This window comes from Tachysurus fulvidraco, chromosome 25, assembly GCF_022655615.1.
Source record: "Tachysurus fulvidraco isolate hzauxx_2018 chromosome 25, HZAU_PFXX_2.0, whole genome shotgun sequence".
In the NCBI taxonomy this organism is placed as follows: domain Eukaryota; kingdom Metazoa; phylum Chordata; class Actinopteri; order Siluriformes; family Bagridae; genus Tachysurus; species Tachysurus fulvidraco.
The window spans coordinates 6,932,352-6,943,337 of record NC_062542.1 but is presented as its reverse complement, the minus strand read 5'-3'; the positions used below and the strand labels follow the sequence as shown (position 1 = coordinate 6,943,337).

Sequence of the window (10,986 nt, the reverse complement as noted above, 5' to 3'; positions counted from 1 at the left end):
TAGACCCTGGACGGAGTGCCAACCCATCGCAGGGCACACACACACACTCTCATTCACTCACGCATTCACACACTACAGACAATTTTCCAGAGATGCCAATTAACCTACCATGCATGTCTTTGGACTGGGGGAGGAAACCGGAGTACCCGGAGGAAACCCCTGAGGCACGGGGAGAACATGCAAACTCCGCACACACAAGGCGGAGGCGGGAATCAAACCCCGACCCTGGAGGTGTGAGGCGAACGTGCTACCCACTAAGCCACCGTGCCCCCATGCAAAGATTAAAAAAACTAAAAAAGTTTTTACTTAAAAAAATTAACTCTTTTTTTTATTACTATTATTTTTTATATATATCGATTATTCCAAATGTTTCCATTGTGATATTATACCCTGAATACCCTTTTCTGATCTGCACTCATGAGGAGCTCTGTAATTTGTTTACACAATAACAATAGACAGAATATGCCAAAGTAATATGCTGATAAAAGAGATAAATGACAAAAGCTAGTTAAAAATCTAAAGAAGAAATGGTGTTTTTGTCATGTCTCATTTTTGTTTGCTGTTAAAAAATTGTCAAATTAATCAAAGTAATATTTAAAAAAAAGAAACTAAAGAAAAAATATGGATTTAGCTGTGCTTTAAAATGGATAGACGGAGCTCGACAAATATTGAATGGTTTAATAGTTAAAATGATACTGTCTGGTTGGGAGGGATGTTATACCCTCTCTCCCCATCAGTCACAGTGATACTAGCCAATCATAGATAACTGTGAGAAAACAGATAGCTCTGTCCACTGAGTGTTCCTCTGCCCTGTGATGCAGCATGAGCAGCAGTTTAAAAGGACTGGCTTCACATGTAATCTAGAATTTTTATTCTGTTAATTCTTATTTCTTTTATTATTCGTTAATTCCTTTATCATTAATTATGTTTACCTTCTGCTTTGTGTTTATGTTCTGTAAAGCTGCTTTGAGACAATGTCTATTGTAAAAAGCGCTATACAAATAAACTTGAATTGAATTGAACATGTCTCAGAATAAACATAGGTTAATTTCAAATAATTTCAATTCAATTTGTATAGCGCTTTTAACAATTGAACTTGTCTCAAAGCAGCTTTACGGAAGCATTGAAATACTAATTCATTCATTCATTCATTCATTTTCTACCGCTTATCCGAACTATTCTCGGGTCACCCTGGAGGTGTGAGGCAAACATGCTAACCACTAAGCCATCGCGCCCCCCTAGCATTGAAACAGAATAAAAAAATTTCAAGTTCAATTTAAATTGCTGTTAATCTCTAACGTCTATCCCTCCCTGGTTGCTAGCTGTCATAAGATCTAGGAGAACTGGTTGATCAGTGGGAGCTGACAGATGACCAAATTGTGAGAGAAAAAAGCAACAAAAAAATTTGACTTTCCGGGAAGATTGAACAAACTACAATTACTGATGCCTTCATATTTACATAATGCATTTCCTTACCCTTAGATCAATTTGAATTCAATTCAATTTTATTTGTTTAGCACTTTTAACAATCGATATTGTCTCAAAGCAGCTTAACAGAACATAAGAACATAATATAGTACAAAGGTTCAAGATTAATATTAGATTTATATTTAAACGTGTTTGTATTTATCCTCAATGAACAAGCCTGAGGTGACTGAGGCGACTCCCTTAGATAGAAGAGGAAGGAACCTTGAGAGGAACCAGACTCAAACGGGAACCTCATCCTCATTTGGTGACACTGGAGGTTGTGTTGTTCTCATAATAACTTTGCCAATGTATAAACGTTGTTCACTGAAGTAGCCGCTCTGCTAATCCATTCATTTCCGCTGTGAACTTTTCTTGGAGTGAACTTTTCAGTGTTAAAATGCTTTGTGTTCATTTTCATCTTAATTACTCTACATGACCTGATAGAGGGTTATCGTTTCATGCCGACTTTCATTCCTACAATGAAAAGGAAGAATGCTCACACACCATCTAATAGGTGACGTTAACCTGCTTCTATTTGCATATATTGTGTGCCGCAGTGAGTCATGAGAGTTAATGTAAGTCATAAAGGTCTTGCAGGCTTCACCTGTGAGGACCTGCTGAGCAATCAGATAAACTACACTAAACATCTTACAGGCAGCCGCCTACAGAGTTCACATCCAGACCACCTCCGCACTTACCTTTATCTTTAAAGAATGGGACTGCATTGTACAAATGGGTGTGAAACAATATGAATGGGACTTTCTTTTGGAGACAACCCCGTGTTTAAAGGCGGATACAAACTGGTATTTCTGCCTCCAGACACATCTATCTTTTAGAGAGCAGTTGAAAGATTGCTGACATGCCATTTTATATACTTCAGTTCGTCATAATAATCCACAAATCCTGTAACGATTGAAATGGTTTAAAAGTGTACTTTGGCGGTTGTTGCTTTTAAACACAAATCGTTTCGAAATACATATTTCGCGAGCTATCGTTTACTGTTGCTGCCTTTGGCTCCTGTCTCATATTTCCATGAAAATATTTGGGCAGTTCTGGGTTTAAAAGTCAAAATATAACTCATCTTTTCAACAATTTGAATACTTCAGTGAAACCATTACAATAATTATTCCTTTTTCTACTATTTCTTTGTTGACAGACTCAAAACATCAGAAATTTAATGCAGCACTACATTAAGAATGAACCTGAATACAATATATGTTGGATTGAAACAAACAAACTAGTCAAGCTGGGAATAAATAAATAAAGCCAAAAGTTTAATGATGCAAAGGATGGAAAAACATGAAAGCTTACATTCTCTCAAACAAATATCCACATATAAAATTTCCTCATTATTGATACCTCTTCCAAAGCAGTGGCTGCATTTGTTCTCGTGCAACATACAAGAAAACACTTAACTTTTCACTGACCTTCCACAGAAAAACTGTGATACAACTAGCACTCAACGAGTAACGTTCAGCTTACATTAACCTGTATTCGTTTAGCAGACGCTTTTATCCGAAGCTGTCAGTAAAATATAGTGTAAGTTTTAGCAAATATTGTTGCGTTTAAACTCGGCAGCAAACACAATAGATGTTACAATTAAATTAGCAAGCATTATTCCAGGTAAAGCGGTAAAGTGTTGCAGCCTCACAGCTCCGTGATCAAATCCTGAGTTCTGTCTGCAGTGTTTCACGTTTTCTCAGTTTCTGCGTGGGTGTCCTCTGGGATTCCTGGTTTTCTCTTAATCCCCAAAATGGAAAAAAAAAATGCAGGTAAGTAAAATGTCTATGCTAGCCCCTAGGTGTGCATGATGATGGACTGGCATCTCATTGTGCAGTGTGTAATCCCATTTAACGCCCACAATTCCAGCAAATCTGGTGATTATATAAGACGGGTAATAAAGATGAGCCAGAAAATGCGGTAAATGCTCTTTTATTTCATAGGAATGTCATTTTCCATGAGGTTGATTAGCGTCGATGTTGCAACATCACATGCCGCTCAGGTGTTGCATAAACATATTATTATAAGTCACTCCTGAAGAGAGTTTCTTAGTGATGAGTCAGCATGGTAAATGTCATTCAGATATTCCGACACTCATCTTTTACTCTCTGATAGACAGGACTGCCCCTGCCAGGAAAAGAAGGAGTCCCCTTTATTTTTTGGCATCGCTACTAAGCCGTGGTTCCTATCGTTCTGGCACAAATGTCGTGGACGGCCATAAAGGTTTGGGGAAATAAAAACAGTAAAAAGTTTTAAATCACATTTGTTAAGCAAAATGTTATTGTCATCATTTAAAATTGATCAAAATTAAAATAATTCAGCGCTATGTAATGTTTGATAGCAGGGAGCCTTGCAGGAGGTTTGGGCCTTCTGGCACCTGCTGACTGCATCCACCCTCAAATAACATCCATTCTACTTCAGGCAGGTTTTCTAAGAGATCTATTTAAGCCAAGAATCAAATATGTTATTTAATATATGCTATAATTATATTATATGTTATAATTCAGTTTTATTTGTATAAGTCTGTTAACAATGGACAATGTCATAAAGTAGCTTCACAGGAATATAAAAATTAGAAATAAAATTTATTGTTATGCCAAATGACTAAGCCAGAGATGATGGTGGCAAGGAAAACCTCCCTGAGGTGGTTTGAGGAAGAAACCTTGAGAGGAACCGGACTCAAAAGGGAACCCATCCTTATCTGGGTGACACTGTATAGTCTTACTGTAATCATTTCTTTTCTGTAACATTACACTATATACTCAAGTGCAATTGTGTATATACCAACTTATGAGTAGGAGTATTATACCAACATATGAGTATGAACATCAGCGTAATTTTTGCGTAATTCATTATCGTAAATGGCCTTTTCTTAAAGGCAAACACTTAAAAAAAATCGAGCCATGAGGGTTCTCCCATTGACACCACAAAGGTGGGACTTTTTTTTTTTTATGAGTCAACCGATTTCATCTCAAACATTATGCACAGTGCCCCAATGTCAGTGACAGTGTGGTTTCTCACATAACCTTTGTCTTATATGCTCAGATCATTTCCTTCACCTGGGGAGCAGTTTTATTGGGGTCATCTCATGATTGGCTGTTGGATGTATTCGAGAGACTGAAATACAGGACCCGAAAACAAACACCCTTCAACCCTGTCAAGATTATATCAAGCATACATACTATTTTCAATCATTCAGATCATTTTGAAATACCTCATTGTAACATCTGAAGTGCAGTAGCAACCTTGACATGGCCCCAGACATAACACTCTAATATTGAGCTGCTATTGAAGGCTGTGAGGTGTCAAGGTGTCTAATCTTGTAGTGCTTTCATATATAAGGCGTTTAAAACAAAACCTTCGAACCTTTACAATCGCTTGAATCATGAATTGTGGCAAATGCAGGAAGTAACAAACATTCAATCTTTCTGTATGTTGGGCTTCATGTAGCATTTAACCGTAAATAGATTAGATTAGATTCAATTCTTTACTGTCATTACACATGTACAAGTACAAGGCAGCAAAATGCAGTAATACTGTAGATTTGTAGGACTGCAGAAATGCAATGTGTTCTGGATATTTGATAGAAAAATAAAGTTCAATTCAATTCATTTGTATAGCACTTTTAACAATTTCCCATTGTCTCAAAGCAGCTTTACAGAAGTATGGAAACAGGAGAGAGAGAAAGAAAGAAATATAAGAAAAAATAAGAATAAAAAATAAATAAGTGAATATATACAATTAAGGTTTAAAATTAATTTAAAAAAAAAAAGATTAACTTAAAATTTTAAATACTATCTATCTATCCCTAACGAGCAAGCCGGAGGCAAGGGAAAAACTCCTTCAGGAATAAACCTTGAGAGGAACCAGACTCAGAAGGAAACCGTCCTCATTTGGGTGACGTGTTTGAAAAAAGATGTGTTATGTAGATAGATGTAGTTATTTTTTTTTTTAGATTTTACATAATCATTTATTTAGCAGGTGGCTTTGGAGGCCCAGTGAGTAGAGTTGCAACCTGACAGTTCCAGGGTCACCAGTTCATTACTGAGCTCGGGTTACTGTTTGTAAGTTTCTTTGCATGTTCTCCCTCTGGAATTCCTGGGAGTTCTCTGGTTCCCTTCCACACTAGACTTCACCTAGAAGTAAACTTGTATCTGAAGGTGCATCTGCACAGGAGTTGCATCCCATCCAGAATAGAACCTGAACGTGTTCGTTATAAAAAAAAATTAAAAAAAAAAAAAAACAATCCAGAGAAGAAGAAAAAAAAAACACCTTTACTGATAATTCTTGTGCTAGTGGTAAAACGACAGGGGTCATGGAAAAGGGAATCCCCCGGCTCGTGCGCACTGACCCAGCTTCAAACAGCTAATGCTTCTGCGCATGCGCGACTTTCAGATTAGCCTCAACTGCTAGCCTTCGACTAAACGACTTGAATTTACCGTTTGGACGGTTTTATAACGGCATTATTGTCAAATAAATCCGCCGTAAAGATAACCTACGTGCCTTGTTTCCATTTTTATGGGACCTGAAAAGGCGTCAAGCGTCGAATGGCTACCTTTAACACTAGCTTAATGCTATTTTAGCTATTTTAGCTATTTGAACCCATGAGCTAGCGACAATCTCCCGTTACAACACGGCGGTGTCATGAGGTTGTTCCCTGGCAAGAAGAAACGGGGACACGCTTCCGCTAAAAATACCTGTCTACGACTATATTTGGATTGGCTGGAACACAATCAAATTTCTAAAATAAACGGACCCGCCCCGGTACAATGAATGAAGGATCAACTCTCACACCACCGGGCTATATTTAGAAACAGTGCTTGCGTCAATCACGCGCCTCAGTGCGTCAGCCCTCTTCCCCGCCTCCACAAGATGGTCATTGGCCAGAATTAGAACGCGGCCAAGAAATTTCGCGTGCTCTGATTGGCTAGAGCAGCTTCAGCATGAGTCGCTTAAGATTTTAATATTACGCTTTGCGAGAACGCCGGCGCGGTTTTTATTATTATTATTATTATTATTATTATTATTATTATTATTATTATTATTATTATTATTATTATTATTATTATTTAATTTCTGTTGATTAAAAGTCTTAAAACTAAAGGTGGAAATAAGTATTAATACAGAAACGCGACACAATTAAACCCAAATACATATAGGTGAAGTTTTCCTGATTTAAGAGGCATTGCTTGACACTTGACTTTACTTGTTATTTTCCTCATTTATTAATCTTTTCTATGGCCTTTAGGATTGAAATGAAAGTGTCTAAATTTAATCTATATTATTAATATATATTATTAGTATGTTTTGAATAGATAGTACAGTAGCCTAACTTTTTGCATGTATGCTATCTTGCTGAATGCCAGGCTTGTTTTTATCAGGGATGTTTTGAATCATAAAATGAATGGAATCATAAATAATCATAATAATTTAAATATAGATAACATAGATAATTTATATCACCCCTTTTTAAGACTGTGATATAACTAAACCGTGTTGTATTAGAAAGGTTAACTCATTAAAACTTTAAGTTACTCATCTTATTTAAGCTGTGATGTGGCAAAACCCTTTGCTGCTCATGATGGTGAAATATACTGTAAGTGTAACACGCCCTCCCGCGCCGTTTCAAACACTGTAACACGTAGAGTCAAAGTATCATCGTACTTCTCCTCCCCCCTCTTCCCCCCTCTCTCTGCCCCCCCCCCCTCTCTGTCTCTCTCTCTCTCTCTCTCTCTCTCTCTCTCTCTCTCTCTCTCTGGCAGGGAACATATGTGTATACTGTACCAGGGGGGTGCGCTACAGTGCTTGCTCGACGTCACCTCTCCCATGGCGTCACATTGACGTAGCGCATACCAGGCTGCCTATGTAGAAGGCAGACGCGCATAAATGTGCTATTGGACTTTCTCTCTCTCAGCGTTACACATAAACAAAGGCACATTGCAACTTCATACCGGCGCGTCTTTCTTTTCCGTAGCCACTTCATGCCGAGCCGGTTACAGTGGAACTGAGCGGAGCACGGAGTACTTTTTTTCCACTCTTATTCTAAAAGAGAAATAAAAACACAAATAGAGATAGCTTTTTTTTAAGGAAACCTGGTTATCTTTTGCGACCCACAAAATCTACTTGATTCATCTGAATTTTTAAACATTTCTGCACAACTCTATTGGATATGCGCAGGGAATTACTAGGGGTCTAAAACATATGTAAAGACGGAACCGTCACAGCAAACAAGTAAGTAAACGCGTTTTAATTGTTTTTTTGTTTTTGTTTTTTGTTTTTTTCATCTTTCTCACAACACGACTAGACCTCGGTTCGGTTTGTTAAGTTGTCAGTTTTTGTTATGTTGCCTTTTCTTTACACTGTTAAGGACTTTTAAAAAAAAGTTTGCGCTGATGTGCGGTAACCTGTTGCGCGCACTTAGGGAACAAACAGCCGTGTCTGAGGCGATGTCTCCGATCCAGACGGCTGGATGGCTCTGAATCCCCAATTTAATTTGCGCAAGGTGGTCAGATTATCGCCGGTTGTCATGGAAACGGGATGCCGCATCTTTTTTTTGTGCCCCGGTTTAGCCTACACAGCGGAAAGCTCGCGCTCTCACACCGGCATCGAGAGGCGTGCGCTTCGGCTCCATCCCCAGACACTTTAAAACACATGTTAGGGGTTGCTTGTTTGCTTTGTGATCGCGCTTCCACACACAAGTGTAAAATCTTGTTCTTTTTTTTTTCTTCCTTTTATTCCCCCCTAATTCCACTCACATTAGATCTCTCCAGTGCCAATCCTAGTGGAAGCGACAGGTAGCTCGGGCGCGTAAAATATCCCATGGACACTAACATCATGTAGCAAAAAAAATATGAATATGTTATTATCAGATGTTCAGTCTGATTATCACGTGTTTCTTCTCAATTTTTTATTTCTAATAATGCACGATTCTTCGTTGTACTATTCACTTGACTGACTTTTGCCACTCCATGGTGTGTCGCGTGGATGATTTTTGTATATAGTGTCATATTGCGCACATGATACTATAATGAAAGTGCGTGGTCAGAATAGAATAATAGAAAACGATGGAAAATGTCGTGCAAACGTTCATGCATATTTCAACAATCTCTATCTTTCATTAACATAAAAGTATTGCTTTTGACAACCGATAATCACGCCCCCTCTTTATGAACACACACATACACACACACACACACACACACACACACACACACACACACACACACACACACACACACACACACACACACACACAAAATGAAAAATGAAGGAACTTTAAGTGCAATTAGGGTTCTGGGGTAAGGTAACTATTTGCATTCCTAAAGACCTTTGTATCAAGGTTTCTGGAGGATCCAGATTTGTTAAAGGATGTTCCCGGATCTTCCTTTTATGAGTATAGGATTTATACATGCTGAATGACATCCAGTGATCATAAAGTATGAAGTTATTCAGCAATCCAAACTCTAGGCTACTTTATACCCGGTTAATAAAGGCCAGAGTTGCTTGGTGAGATGTGCAAAGTATCTTGTCTTTATGCCTCTAGCTTGTCTCCACTTTCACTGTCCAGTCCCGTTCCCTCAGCTAATTTACTGTACTTGTGTTATTTCTTTCCATTCCTTTGTCAGCTCTCTGTCCTTTTACTCGTCTATTTGCTGGAAGCCTCTCTCCAGTGCGCTTATTGAGCGAGGAGGCGAGCGCGTGCTTAAGGGCTCTCATGCGGTTCTCTAGGTTACCGGGGGCGCGAGCGGACCAGGGGCTTTACACTCTCTCTCTCACTCACACACACATACACACACGATTCTAGCCTGCTACTATCATAGTACTATCATCTAAGAATCCTATTCGCGTGTGCTCTGAAAACAAACGAGCCACACATACAATAGCCACTAAAAAGGTGCTGCTTTGTGTGTGTGTGTGTGTGTGTGTGTGTGTGTGTGTATATATATATATATATATATATATATATATATATATATATATATATATATATATATCTATCCTACTATCTTACCACTCAACTTGTTTCTTATCTACTATCTCTCTCTCTCTATCTATCTCTATCTCTATATCTATTACCCTCCCGATTCTTTTTAGCACCCTTTCATGGTTTATCACCCTTTTTTCAGTGTTTTTTTTTTTTATTTTACCTTCAGTTACACAGCTTTATAAGCACTTAAACTTGTCCTGTTAGTAAACCTTAAAGTTTCTATGTAGACTGTGGTCCATACCATTGTTTCCCTTACAGTAAAGGTTAAAATAGAACCCCTTTATGAAGCCAAGACTCCCTTTAAGTGTAACCATTATTTTGCCCATTGAATTTATTGCCTATGGATTAAATGTAGCCTGCATGTAAGGCTTTTAATATTTAAGATGGACTTTGTATCATGGACAGTAAATCGTATTGTTTCTAATAACGTGTGCTAAATTACTCAAACCCTTTACTATAGCTCTGAGGATTCGATCATAACTAAAATGTATAGCAGAAAGTAGAAATGTGATTCATCAGACTGCAAGAATTGCGTTTTTCTGGGTGTAGACGTGGACTTCTTGGTGTAGAAAAAGAACACAATCAGTGACTTGGCTTGAAAAATATACTGGTATATTAATACAGGTCTGTGAAGTTGTGACGGTGGTAACCGAAGACAGGCTCGTGCGTCAGGGAGGGGGCGCTAGTCTCTTTCAGATTACACCGCTAATTTGCGACTTCTTTACTCTTCTGAGCTCCGGACAGTAAACATGACACTTCGTCCAGGTGCATTACTTGTATGTTAACGACTTACAAGTAGACGTTTTGTAAAGAAAAAAAATTCATCTACAAACGCAAATTAGGCTATAGGTATCAGAGTTGTCAGCTGTGTCGCGGTCTCACTTGGGCACATTATGCAAAGATTTATTTACTGGGTTGATGATTTACAAGAAACAATTATATTAAAAAATAGCCCACGCTCATGGTTTTTATTATTGGTTTTGTTGTTGTTTGCATGCTGTTTTTTGCTTTTTGTTGTTGGTAAAACTTTTTTTTTGTACTTTTTTAATGTATTTTCGTGAATTTAGATGATTTGCATGCTTTATATAAGTTTCATTCAAATCAAATCGCAGCAATTTCGATTATGAAACGCGTGGCGCGTATATTGTTGTTGCATATTCACATTCTCAGTATACTCTTATAATACTTTTCCGTTCCTGTTTTTCACATGTTCGCATTTAGTCATAATAGTTTAACCAGGCCAGCGTGCTGCACTCGTGCGCAACATTTGTGGCTTTTGCGCAGTCATAGCACGTTTTTTGTTTTGTTTTTTTTTTAATCGGAGTGTAGTAGTGGCTGCATAATCTACAACCTCATATGCACTCCATCTGACTTCTGTATCAGTAGAGATAATGGATGTATTTGTGCAGTCAGCCTACATTTACGCACAGGATCAAAAACGCTTATGTGTGCATGAGCATGCACGTGTGTATACTGTGGTGACTGATGTGCTGAGCTTTTTCTCTTCTTTCCCTCAGCAGACCCCGGTTCGG

The 10,986-nt window shown here is 38.2% G+C and overlaps 1 protein-coding gene across 5 annotated transcripts in view; it reads left to right on the top strand.

Annotated features, from left to right (window-relative positions):
* The first annotated feature begins 7,296 nt into the window (after positions 1-7,296).
* nr4a3 (nuclear receptor subfamily 4, group A, member 3) overlaps positions 7,297-10,986 on the top strand; it is a 28,609-nt gene continuing 24,919 nt past the window's right edge. For 3 of the 5 annotated variants that reach the window (XM_027176113.2, XM_047808694.1, XM_027176104.2), the window contains exons 1-2: positions 7,298-7,698; positions 10,972-10,986. The exon at positions 10,972-10,986 is cut by the window's right edge. The gene's annotated coding sequence lies outside the window, so the exon portion shown is untranslated. Of the gene's footprint in view, positions 7,699-10,971 lie in introns of all 5 variants that reach the window. The other 2 variants (XM_047808696.1, XM_027176122.2) reach the window with 2 other exon arrangements.